The 13,011-nt window shown below is 42.0% G+C and overlaps 1 pseudogene; it reads right to left on the bottom strand.

The window, feature by feature from the left end:
• Nucleotides 1-5,751: 5,751 nt before the first annotated feature.
• On the bottom strand, nt 5,752-10,544 carry LOC115013729 (craniofacial development protein 2-like; annotated as a pseudogene).
• Between the last annotated feature and the right edge of the window lie 2,467 nt (nt 10,545-13,011).

Below are 13,011 nucleotides of genomic sequence, written 5' to 3' on the forward strand. Positions count from 1 at the left end.
GAATTCACGACTTTCTGGTTTGAAAGGCGTACCACCAGACCACCAGGCCATCACCACCGTCAACAGTCAACTTATCTCAGTTTTGGGTTTTATGGCAGGTAAAGGAGAAAGGCTTTTGGCCATATTAGGACCAAGAGTGGAGAGGATTGTCTAGTGTTGGTTATTTAAATGCGACTGTAAAAAATCTCACCCACTAAAGAAAAGTTGAGTTTTAAGGAGATATTTAGGTGAGGGATCAGATCACATAAGCCTGGTAACGTTTAGTGACGAGTCAAGATTTAGGAATCATTAGTAGGCCTTGCCACAGGATCTCAAGCAGCAATCAGGCTTATAGGGGCTTAGCAGATCACAGATAGAGTCATGGTTTTAAAATCATCCATAAAATCTTAAAACCAATTGTTAAATACAATAGGTAACAGGTGACCAGTGAAGGGAAGCAAGGACTGGTGTAAAGTGATCTCTTAGAACGTGTTAAAAGCCTGGCAGCAGAGATTGTATAATTAGCAGTCTTGTTGATGGTGTGTTTTGCAATAGTCATGTCTAGAAGTGATGCAAGCATGACTGACATTTTTTAGATCTGCAGATGAAAGGAATGACCTGATCTTGATTAAATGCTTTTGTTGGACAAAGCAGAACCGCACTACTTTAGTCACCTAAGTATCAAACTCTGAGTCAGAAAGTACACTTAGGTTATTGGCCTTTTTTGAACATTTAAAAAAAGGCACCCAGACTAGATGAGATTTTGTTAATGCTGCTATTTCTGGGGCCAGAGGGGGTAATTACAATTATTTCTGATTTAGAGTCATTCAACTGCAGGAAATCTTTAGACTTTATTCTTAATTACAGCGAGGCAGGACATAAAACAGGATGCAATAGCAGTACCAGGCTTTATCAGGAAATAAAGTTACATGTCATCTGCGTAGTAATGAAAAGCAATATTATTTTTATGCATGATTTACCCCAGGGGTAGCATGTATATAGTAAATAAGAGGGGACCCAGAATAGACCTCTGGGGGACCCCACAAAAAAAGAAGAGCATGAGCGGAGGAGGCCAAGCATAACAGAGAAGTACCTGGAGATGAACCAATCCAGAGCCACATCACTGATTCCAAAATAATTTTTCAAAGGCTGTTTAAAATATTGTGGTCCACTGTGTCAAATGCTGAGCTGAGGACATCAGCCCTTTGTCAGCAACAAGCATTAAGTCATTGCTAAACAATACACATTGCAAGTATACCCATGTATTTCTGTAAGTGCCTGGATGTGTGTTCTCTTCCTGAGTGCACCAATCACAACTACATTGTCAAGTCCTTAATTGAGCCTGTTAAATATATGTATATAAATTAGTGAGTTACAGTAAATTAACATCTTCATCTATCTCCGAGCATGTTTTCTACTTCCTTCTGTGTATTATCAGTTCATCATTCAACATTTACAGCACTGTTACACTTGACAATACAAGCCGTGGTGGCTAATAGCTGAAGGCCAGTGTTTTGTTTTTACTTGAAAAGTATTTCCCCCTAATATTCTCTTCCTTTGGGTCCATAATTAGTGCAATTTTAGTTGTATTTGGAGCTGATTTAAGTCAAGTGTGATAGATTGTGTTGAAATAATTAATATTACTCTGCAATGAATTTGTGTTTAAGAGTATTTGCGAGAACAAGATAATGGAATATTTTAGCCCCTCATATAAGTGTGGCGTTGTTTGTATGGCAGTGTTGGTGGGTACCATCGTAATTGCAACTAGTTGCTTTTCTCCTTCTGAAGACTGAACACTGCAATCTGTGGACACAACAACCACTTTGTGCTCCAGAGCTTATTCAAAATGCAGCAACAAAAAAAGGAATCAACACTAGAGATAAGTGGGACTGCATTTAATGCTCCACTGCTTTTATTGTGAATGTTAGGCCAATCTGGAACATTTCCTATATTTATAGAAGCAAAGTCATTATACTTTTCTTGTGCTGTGGCAAAACAATTTAACAGCAAGCTAAAGCTCATCTAACAAATTATGTAAAGTCACGACTCATCGTGGTTTTCACATTAATACGATTCAAAACTGTGCAGTGTGACAAAGAAACACAATAATGATCCCAATGAACAAATTAGTGATGTTGCATATATCTGCAACGTACTATTATAGCTGTCCTTCATTTGCTTAGTAGTTACATAAGTATCTATCAATCCTAACTTAATGTAACATACATTTAAGTAATGTTTCACATATTTCAATAGATACTTTTTTGGCCACACTTCCATAAAAATCTCCATGCTTAAAACATTCTAACACAGTTCAGGTCAGAGCCGCCCCTTGGTGGAAATGTTGCTCTCTCCACACATTGTCAGGTGGGGCAGGCAGGGCATGCTGCCTCCAACTAGGGCTGCAGCTGGAGAGTGAGAGAGACAAACACTTCATTTCAATCACTGCAATACAGCTTGATTTGCACTTGTCTTTTCACCCCTTGGGCTAGTGCATCGCAGTGTCTGCCTATTTTTTTCATCTGTGAAAACAGGCAAAATTGTTTGTTGTTGTAATACTAATTTCAGTCAAGGGTGCACCACTACCCCGTCTTACTATATAGGAAAGAATCTCTTGTCTTCCTGAATGAGGGTTTGTCCTTCGCATATGTCGACAACCGTATATCTCAAGAACTGTTCATCCAATGTACTTCACACGTGGCGGGTGTATTGTTCGGGACGCAAGAATACCAGCGCTTGCTGCAGTGGCAAAGGCGGGGCTTTAGGGCTTCTCAGACTGAGTCCTCAGCAAGCCTTTACAGTCCGCGGCTCATTGACTGTAGTTTTACAACCAAACTCTTCTGCACTTCCTTGGATTTCTTCCTTCATAATCAACACTGTGATTATTGTACTGTAAATGTTCTGTCTAATCTTGTACTATGTTTTTGCTGTGAAGAAATGATCTTCGCAAAACTTTTTTTCCCATCTGTTCTTAACTGATAACCACAGGGAGAAAAGATTGAATTTATTTTGCTTGCCTTTCAGGGATTCCGTATACTCCTGTTTTCATCCATTCAATCTGAATGACAGGGACACTTTCCACAGGTGAAAAGCACATTAGCATTGTACATTTTTGTCCATCACACCATAGCTTTATTCTTTAGCTGTACAAACTCAATATGTAGATACACGACTGTCATTCTGAAGGAGTTTACTAAACAGAAAGTTCAGAAAATAAATATAATAATATAAATACTTTACACATGCGGCATGTAGGATTTATAAAATCAAAGTAAGGGAGGAGACTTTCCCTTCTTCCAACCATTCCCATGAGGCACCTTTGATTATGTTATAATTCTTCTCTCCGTCTCCCTCGTTGCTCTTTGTCTTGAGTTGTATCCAGGGGGAAAGTGCTCTTACAGAATCTTATCATGTAGTCTTCTATTTTTTCTTTTGTCTCTCTACAAATATTCTGTAAATGTTATTGTCTTCTTTAAGTTTTTTGACCTCTCTGGCAGACTTAATCAAAACATGCATCTCTGCAGTTCCGCTGGCACATTAGCAGAATGGATCATTCCTCTGGTCATTTTCAAATCCTCTGATTAGATTTCGGTCTTTGAGCACTCAGTAGAACAAAGCACAGCATAAACTGTCAAAGCACCTTTGTGCAACTGTAAAGTTGACATTTCATTCTGAATCAACGTTCTTAATAAAGGCTTGAATGGCAACACCTTTCTCCCTATCACACAAATGCAATGGCACTTCAATAGCACTATTCATTTTGTACACAAGCGTGCCTTAAAACTGAAATATCTCTCAAAATACCATACTGTATATCCACTTAGAACAAATGGTAGAACTCTCAATATCTCTAAACCTGTAGAGGTTTCAGCCTGTACTCGCGTTATGTACTGTACAATAACACTAAGGTAAATGAAAATGGCACAGCTGGTAATCCGCTTTCTCATGACATAATTATTATTTTCTTGCATTATTGGTGGTCTTGTTAGTTGGTAGTTAGCTTGAATTCACAATTGATTTCAGTGGTGATACATTTTAACAGTAGAGAAGGATCCATAGGAAGTTCTCAAACTACTCATATCCTGTCATATGTTTTGCCAATACTACTACTAGGTCGTCCTCAGACGGGCCCTTTATCGGTGCTTCCAGTCATCCCGATCCTCCATGCATCTGGCTAGCTCGCCAGTATTTTCTGTTCCCGCATCTTTCCTGAGTACATCCACGTATGTTATTGCGGGACGCCCTCGTGATCGATGCCTGTGTGTTGGCTCAGACAGCACAAGTTTGTTGGCTGGCAGCTCTTGGTGTCTCTGGCAGTGACCTGCCAGCCCCATTCTCCTGACCGCTGTTTTCTCACCCACCCTTAGCGCCCCCCCAACAAGTGCGTGTTGGTGACATGCTCATCCTTGTTGATGCCAAGTACCACACGCAACATTCTCGTGTAGCACCAGTCTAAGGATTTCTGCAGGGTGGGCTTCAGGGTCCAGCATTCACTGCCATACAGGAGAACAGACTCCACTGTTGCATGGAAGAAGCTGAGTTTCATTTGTCGGGGGAGGTTGGAGTTCCACACACAGGTCATGCCGTTCAGGGCCCTCCATGCAAGCGCCTTCCTCACTTTAAGGTCTTGCTCGGACGAGTTAACCCATGAGCCCAGGTATTTGAAATCATTGACTTCCTTTAGAGCAGTGCCTCCTGTTGTTTTTAGAGGTGGATGATCCGGGGGATGTTATATGTTATGAACTCAGTTTTCTTGGCATTTAGCTGAAGGCCAACCTTGGCGCACTCTGTCTCCACTCTGCCCAGGAGTTCCTGTGCTTGCTCTACGCGGTCAGAGAACAGACTGATCCAGGTCCATTAGGACTAGAGCGGGGTGTCGTCTCGACCTCCTAGGTGTTATTTTGAGGCCAAGTTCTAGCTACCGTCACCTGATGGCCTTCCTGAGCGCATAGTCTAGGACTATGATGAAGAGGAAGGGGGCAAGGGTGTCCCCTTGCAACACCCCAGCCAGGATGTCAAACTCTTCACTGTTGCCATCTGGGGTTACCACCTTTCCTCTTGTACCCTTATACATGGTCCCTATGGCCCAGAGTAAATTGGAAGGGACACCGTAGGCCTTGAGTATCTTCATCATCACGCCTCTGTGTATCGAGTCAAATGCCTTTTTGAAATCGATGAAGCACAGTACCGCTGTCAGGTTGTTCTTCTTAACCTCCTCTATGATTCTCCTCAAGGCAAAGATCTGTGTCACAGTGGTCCTCTTCTCTCGGAAACCTTTTTGGTTCTCTCTCAGGTGGGGGTCGTTGGCGCTCCATATCCGGTTCAGTATCATGCGGTTGTACATTTTTGTAATGACACAAGTCAGACTTATGCCACGGTAGTTGTCTGGCTTCGAGAGATCTCCGGACATAGGCACTGGGATGATGTCAGAGAGAGACCACATATCAGGCTGGCTGTTTGTCATAAGAGCGCGGTTGCAGAACTCCAGGATGATGTCGTCAAGATCACAGTTCTTACAGATCTCTGGAGGGATGCCGTCCGGCCGAACACTTTTTCCCTGCTTCAGTGTGGATTTCACTTGGGCAAACTCCCTGACTGTAAAGGGACCATCGTCAATAGCGAGATTCGTGAGGACGACAGGTATCACTTCCTCAGGTCCATCCACTGTCAGGTGTGTTCCCAGGAGATTTCGGAAGTGAGTGAATCAGGAGGTCACCCTCTCTTCTGGGCTGTAACCCGCCACCTGTCCCTCCTTCGACCTTTTCCTCCCACTCATCTCATTGATGACACTCCATGCACCATGTTCACTTGTTCACCATGCGCTGCCTCCACTCTCTGCACCTTCTCCATCAGCTCCTCCCCCCTGATCTTATCGTAGGTATCGAAAAGAAGCTGTTTGGCCATATTCAATACCATGCGATTCTCTGTAGTCGGTTCGTGCCCAAAGCCACGGTGTGCTTCCTCCACTCCCTCACGTGCCACCATGACCTCCGGATGCCTGGACCTCTGGGATACTCCATTCCTTGCCATCACTGGAACACACATACTGGTCACATCCACGTTCGCAGCAACGAGCCGTCTGTACTTGGCATTAGGCTCCTCCTCCTCACCCAGCAGCTGGAAGCGATTCCTCGTCTCCACTGCGTACCTGGTTTGAAGGCCAGGGCTGGCCGGGTCTTCAGGCTTGGTTTGGGGACCCTGAGACTCTCCCTCATGGAGACCACTCGATGATCAGAGCCCACAGAGTTGAACGTGCTGTAAGGTTCAGATTTCAAGTTGGAGTTTCTCCACCTTCGCCTTACTAGTATGTAGTCCAGTTGACGTTGCATACCGGTAGCCCGATCCTGGAAGGTTCATCTCTTGGTCATTCTTTTCTGGAACATAGTGTTCGCAGCTAGTAGCTCGTGCTCCATAAGTAGTTCTGCAAGATGTTGGCCATTGCGGTGAGTGGAGTTGTGGTACGTGAGAGGCGTGTCCTCCGGTCCAAGCCTTGCATTGAAGTCACCCAGGATTGCAAGGAAGTTGTGAGCTGGGATATCACGGACCGCTGTTGCAAGGTCCTCATAGAACTTCTCCACCTCCTCAGCTTGTGCCACATTGGTGGGTGAGTACACGACTATGACAGTTGTGACTGGGTTGCCATCAAAGTCAGCACTAAGGATCCTGTTGGTGTGATAGTGTACCCTAAGGAGAGCCTTACGCGCCCGAGAACTCAGCTGTAACCCCACCCCAGTGGCAGTTTGTGCCTCGTTTCGCCACTGATGAGGTGATGAACCAGCATTTCTCCACTCTGTGATACACGATCTGATCCTCAGCATGCACTCTTCTATGCTCTTGGATTCCCAGGATCTCCACTCCCCTTTCCTCGGCACAGTGTGCCAGCTCCTCCACCCTCCCTTCTTCTCTAACTGTGTTTGTGTTGAAGGTTCCCATGGTGAATGGTCTCCGGCAATGCAGGAGTGCTTTGGACCGTGTGCTGTGGTCGGATAGAACCCTCCCTTCCGGGTTTGAGGCCCTATCGTCATACTGTCCTCCGGGGAAAGGACCAGCCCCACCGTCCGCTGCTTGGTTCCTGCGGACTCCCGCCGCTGGAAGTATATGATTTGGAATTACTTTGTTCTCTATAATTTAGGCCTTACAATGCGCAAATATAAGAACTGTGGGGCGCAGCTCCTCACAGTCTTACTCTAGCCGTTTTGGGCATAAGCCCTTATCCGCCCTTCACTCCGATGCCTCCAGATGATATACGGCTCGGAGCCGGGTGTGAACAGCACCCTTGGTTTTTGTTCGGAGTGTCCTTCTCCTAGATGGGTTGCCTTACATGGCTATGCCTTACATGGCTATAAGGCTATGAGCCCCATATAGCTATATACACTGCTTTAGTCTCAATCCTACTCTAGCTCCAAATTGGGAACAAGCATTAACATGCTGGAGTGCTCAGTTCCTGTTGAAGGTAAAACATCAGTGATAAAATCATAACCCCATAATAGTTTTTAACTGTCATCACAGCAACAAAACTGCCCACCATCTACAGATTTGTCAACAATATGGCCCTGGTTATGTTACTTTAGTTGCCTTGATATTTGTCAGACATGTTTCAAGTTTTTGACAAATATTTCCAAACATGTAAGTCTTAGAAGAAATGACATTGTGTCAGTGAAAACCTCCCCAGTCTTGCAGTGTACAGGCTATGCCAGATTGATGATGTTCGAACAGCAGCTGAAAGAGCTGTGAGGGATTTTATAAAGAGCTCAGGGGGTGACAGCTGAGTCGAGCTGACACGAACCTTGACCTTACACCTCTTTTAGAATGTCAGCACACACATGTGCACACGCTAACACACACACACACAGACATACCGGGCCCAGTAACTCTTAAATACACATTCATGTGTGTCGAACCTCTCTGTCTCCCTGTCTCACTTTGTCTCTCACTCTCTCTCTCACACACACACACACACACACACACACACACACACACACACACACACACACACACACACACACACACATGCACGCGCATGCACACACAGACAGTCTTTGAAGGCCGTGGCAGCAGTCACTAATGTGTTGCAGGGTCCCAGTAAGTAGCTGCAAACTGTTTTCTTTCATCTTCAGGGGAATAGATGAGGAGATAGGACGACGGGGATGGAAATCACATGAGCAACTCTTATCTCCAAAAAGCCAGGTATTCAGGAGCTCCCTTGTTTTCAGATGAACAGCAGCAGATTATTCATTTATTTATGTATTGTGTTTCTTTCTCCTTGGGTTTTAAAAAGTTTCCATGAAGGTGGAGTGTTATTAAACACAGAATATTCAGAGCAATATCAACTTTTTGAAATCAAACAAACCACGGGAGTAATATTAAAAGAAAAAAATGGTTTTACTGAGTCTTGGGGCAAGGAGAAGGGATATGCCTGACTTGACAATATTTCTCTGTTTATTAGACTGCTGAATAAACAAAGGTCCATGCACAACAAACCAAATAAGTGTAGTGAAAAGATTTAAAATAGGCCTCCACATCTTTCTGAAGGAACTTGAGTGTTAATGCCAAAATAGTTCAATTCAAAGGAAAGGCTTAGCAACCAGCTCCCCTCGTTTGACCAACTGCTCACTGTAGCAGGAAAAATCAGACCAAAGTTATACTGCTTCAAACTCAGCTGGTCAGATGCCAGAAAACATATAGATAAAATTCATGTTCATGCAGTAAAGGAATTACTTTTCTTGAAGGCAAAAATCACAACTTGTACGTAAATGCTAATCACAAAACTAAGTGGCACCTCTGATTACTGTAAGTCATTAACGATCCGATCACCATATGTAGCATTTTCTTATCACTTAGTCCAAACCAGACGTCAAAGGCAGACTGTCAGCAGTTGTAATGCATTCTGTGGAGACATCAGTAAGTGTTCTCAATCGATCATAAAAGAACATTATCTAACGTTTTTCATTTGGGCTAATCTCTATTAAAACATTCTCCTCACACATGGATGGATGGAGCAATTCTACACAAATACACTCATCTCTTATCGTCAACTCGGTTAGCTTTTTTCATTTATATTCCAAAAAACATATTTTTATCTTGCGGTTAAAAAGAGGATCCTGAAGCAAAAAACTCTTAAGTATTTAATTACATCAATATTGGTCACTGCTGGAATCACAGTTGTAATTAAGTGTGATTTGAGGTTTGGGGAGTGTGCGTGAATTAATAATGAGCTAATCAAAAAGCACTTGGGCTGATTGCTAGGACATTAACACCTAGAAAGAGGAAGGGAATGAACTGTTGACTGTTTCTGGCTCATGGAGCACATCTGCATATGTCAGGGCCTCCAGTGGTTTATTGTTTTTACTTAAAATTATACAATTAACTCAAGTCGGAAATTTAAGAGTTTCACGACCCTGTACAGCTCTTACAGCTCCCTCTTACAAATCTATGTGTATGAGCAACAAGCATCAAGATGGGAATCAGCACACACACACACACACACACACACACACACACACACACACACACACACACACACACACACACACACACACACACAAATTGAAGTTTCATTTGTAAAGGTACAAGAGTATTTCTCTTGGGAAATATGGCAGGAGAGATCTGAAGAAAGTGATGGTGTGACATCTCTCTTAGAATGCCATTTTGTCTCCACAAGCAACCTTTTTGAAGTTTTGATCACTAAAAGAGCTTACGTTCTCTTACAGGTAATAGTGAGAATACGTCAAGCCCCTCCAAACAGGCTAAAATCAATTTGGAGTGTTCAGCAGTAACGCAGGTAGAAATGACTTTTGCAGAGTAAGTTTGCTCCAGAACTCCGTTTGATTTGAACATTTATCATGGTCTTATTTCACTTTTGTTTTCATTGCCCTTTAGAGATGGTCATTTTGATTACATGTTCTCTTTCATTTATACTCTGTACCCTCGGATCACTTCATTCCTGTCAATCAAGAGAAACAACCAGTACATACACTTGCAGGACACACAAGTGTCGAAAGTTGGAAAGGAGACCTCTAGGATAAGTCTCAGAGTTAGACTGTTGGATACAACGCAGCCTGCAGAACTGTCTGTACATACAGCCGTACTGTGGATCAGTGTGGATTTGGTATACTTCCGAAGTTGTTTTGTTCTCTTTGAATAGTTTAAATACAGCAATGACTTACCCACATTTAAAAGCTTAAGACCTTTACAAAGCCGTTTACTGCATGTGGACTGTGACAGAGCAATTTCAATTCACCTTTAATTGAACAAGTTTCAACACTGCTACGGTGTCAACAGTTTTAACACAATGATTGTGTGCTGACACAATGCTGCAAGGAAGAAAACAATGTATTTGCAAAAGCAGTTCCTTGACAAATAATAAATAACAAAAATAATTATGCAGAAACACTGGTTTGAATAACTCATATGTACTGTATCTTTTGATAACATTACACACGTCAGAGCATCATAAACAGGTTTTTATTTGTGCTTCTTAATTGATTGTCTGAGCTTTGAGGTTCAGTAATGCAGTTCTTCATAGTGTGGATGCTGCAATGAAGTGGGACCACCCACTGACCCATGGTAGGGTGGCATACTCTGGTAGGCAGTAGAGGCAGATGGTGTGTGTCTATCCCTTCTTGCATGACAGAGAGTGATCAGTCAAATGGCTGTGGTGTGACGGAGAATGTTGTTTGCCTACGACTCTTTCATGGGTTCTTATGAAGTTTCAAATACTTCTAGAACAAAGAGGATCGTAACTTTGGATTTGAATGTATTTATTCTTTTGGTCAGAGGAACCAAAGAGGAAACTGCTTCAGTTGTATTGTCTCCTCCTGTCTCCTCTTCTGAAGTGCAAGAAATGTGCTAGAACTGTATTTTTTTAAACAGTAAAAACAAATTTCCCACCATTTTTTAAACTTGTATCAATGATAACCAAAGACAGACAGTAAATAATGGCTTTTTAACCTTCTGTTCAGCATGTGTGGCAACAGACATGGCGTGAGGGAAGCTTATTCACAGACATGCCAACTTGTAGCCCCAGACCTGCTGGGAAACTGTTGCTTTCTGCACCACTTATCTTGCGAGTCTTGACTTTGTTCTTGGTTTGTAATCTGCCACTGCAATACAAAACATGTTCATGCATTTATATACAGTATGTATCTGCTCTTTTTTTTAAAGATAAATCAGCACAGAAAAGTTAGTATCCACCCAAACTTTTAATTACTGCCTCGTAGAAAGCACTTTCTCCAGTGCCATTAAGAATAAATAATAATTGCCCATCACCACTATTAGAGACGGTGTGTTCCAAGAGCTTTTCGGGATGCAACATTTTCTGGAAGAGGCACATGTTTAGCAACAAAAACATCTTGTGGTGCAGTAGCTGGCAGATCGTCCATGGAAGAAATCTGTTGTAGTCTTGTCCCGCTCCATGTTTGCTTCCCGTCCCTACAGAGCTGTGTAAAGGAAGGGTGGTGTTGATTGGCAGCCATCATGTTCACCTGCTTTTGCCCATTGTATGCTTCATCAGAGAAGAGAATTGTGCCCTGTGGAGTTTTTTCTTGTCTATATTCAGATGTTCTCAACCACAATACATTGTGTGTACACTTGGGGAATGACACAGTGTGTTTAGTCCATTTTCTTCTCATAGAATAAGCCCTCTTACATCCATTACATCCATGTTCCCTAGCTTGCAATCTTAGACTTTAATGGATCATTACTACATTTATTTGCCACCAGCTGTTAATCAGCTCATAATAACCTCAGCATGAAAAAAGCAAATTTGTCTGTGTATTGCCTTCGACTTATGATCCCATGCATGCATGTGTGTTCAATAAACTCTGGAGTGCTCCTTTAAAGGTAGTCTTCCTCGACATGTACACATGAAATTACAAAACGTGTACGTGCACTGTCTCACACATATTCATTCAAAGAATGCCACTTATTCTTTGAGCATACGTAAGGATACTTGACATTACCACAGAGAGTCACTTGATCTGTTCAGTATGAATTCCAACATCACTGACTTCATGTTCTTGACTAACAAGACTTAGATTCCTTTCATACAGCCAGCTTTGTTGCTCTCCTGCCACCTGCTCCCTTGCTAGTGTCTGTGTCTTTTTTCATCACTTTGTCTTCATGTCCACTTTGTTTCTCATTTTGTTCGCTTGTAAGAGTCTTGTCCCTATGTCCTTGCTTTGTTAATTTCCTTTAATTTATTTATATATATATATATATATATATATATATATATATATATATATATATATATATATATATATATATATATATATATATATATATATATATATATATATATATATATATTCTTTTTCTTTCTTTTAATAAAACTTGTTTCCTCTACAATATTTCTCGTATTTTATACCCAAAGTTGGCCTTTAAAATGGTTAAACCATATGACCTGCTCTCATTGAGCTGGAGGAGTTTTATTTGCCTTCATGTTTAATTATCACTTAATAAATATGATGGTATCGGACTACGTCACGGCAGGATGAAGATGAAGAGAGTCCGACTTACAATCAAGAAATGAACATTGTATTGATTTGCGCCATGCTTTGTTCTGCATTGTTTAGACCATTACACAGATTGCAGTTATGTAAACAAATAAAAAGCAAACCATATTATTTTTATGATAAATGTGTAATACACTCTTTACTGCCTATGATGTCACATGCTGACTGGGGATTTTCAATTAGATTATTGTAGCCACAGCATTTAGTATTTCCTGCTAAATCCTGTGTGTGTGTGTGTGTGTGTGTGTGTGTGTGTCTGTCTGTCTGTCTGTCTGTCTCAGGAAACAATTCAATTTGATGACTCTGATGCATTCTCTTATTGTCTTGTCTGTCCATCTGGCTGTCTGGATACATTTCTTGATTCACTTTTGTTCCCACGGTGACGTTGCGCCCAGTGTACGGCACACAGCGCAGGTCACACACAGCCATCTAGGGAATGAGATTGTCAGTGCTCATCACCAAACAACCCGCCAAACAACTCAAATCAAAAGTGATCTGAAAGGATTGATATTATGGA

Source organism: Cottoperca gobio, chromosome 9 (genome assembly GCF_900634415.1).
Source record: "Cottoperca gobio chromosome 9, fCotGob3.1, whole genome shotgun sequence".
In the NCBI taxonomy this organism is placed as follows: domain Eukaryota; kingdom Metazoa; phylum Chordata; class Actinopteri; order Perciformes; family Bovichtidae; genus Cottoperca; species Cottoperca gobio.